This window comes from Penaeus monodon, chromosome 22 (genome assembly GCF_015228065.2).
Source record: "Penaeus monodon isolate SGIC_2016 chromosome 22, NSTDA_Pmon_1, whole genome shotgun sequence".
Taxonomy (NCBI): Eukaryota; Metazoa; Arthropoda; class Malacostraca; order Decapoda; family Penaeidae; genus Penaeus; species Penaeus monodon.
In genome coordinates, this window is record NC_051407.1 from 3,185,416 (window position 1) to 3,186,266 (window position 851).

General features: G+C 43.0%; 1 protein-coding gene across 1 annotated transcript in view; it reads left to right on the forward strand.

Moving 5' to 3' along the window:
• Positions 1–851, forward strand: part of LOC119586826 (microtubule-associated serine/threonine-protein kinase 3-like) — a gene marked incomplete at its 5' end in the record, with an annotated part of 55,250 nt that overhangs the window by 53,307 nt on the left and 1,092 nt on the right.

The window sequence follows — 851 nt, forward strand, 5'->3', positions numbered from 1 at the left end:
TATATAGGAAAGACCATGTAATAGAGAAAAACAGTCATTGCTGCTTCGTTGGTACAAGAAAGTATAATTGTGTCACATAAGGAAAAGGAGTGTTTGAAAAGCAAGAATACTTCTGCATGTATCCTTAATCCTCAACAATGACTTAAATAACAGCATGTCCAGTCTTAAGAGGACTGCTACTTAAATTATGTTCAATGTGTTACATTTTTGAAGATATTCCAATTGTTTGCTTCTTATCACTGCCTTTTTTTTTACATTGCAAAGAGAGGATGCCTTGACAGTGGTGTAAATTCAATAATGATGCATCACAGAATTTCACTATATTATTATTTTTCACTACTTTTGTTAAATTCCTCCCACAAAAAAAGACCAAGGAAACAGTTGGTTAAACAATGAGGACTAATGAGTTTTGTTTTTGTTTTTTTCCCCAACAGCTTGCTGCTTCAGCATCGCCACCAATGTTAACACCAAGCCGCAGCTTCCAGTCATTAAATCGCTCAGTGTCATCTCAGGATAGCATCCCCAACTCCCCAACGCACTGCAAATCCCCACACTCCCCACCAACGGCCAGGCTTTTCTCTGGGACTGGGGAGCAGGTTCAGTCTCCAATCAATTCCTCTGGGTCTTCATCTCCAACTTCTTCTGTGCCCAACTCGCCCGCAGGGTCATCAACACTCCACCAGCGGCCATCGTCCCTGCATGTCATCAACCACAAAGTAACCAATGTGAAAAGCTTCCGGTCCCCCAATAGGCGGAAATCCGTTGGCCATATTCCTTTGTCTCCTCTGGCTCGCACACCATCCCCTTCCCCTTTACCAGCTTCTCCTACAAGGTCCCCATCTCCCCTTATT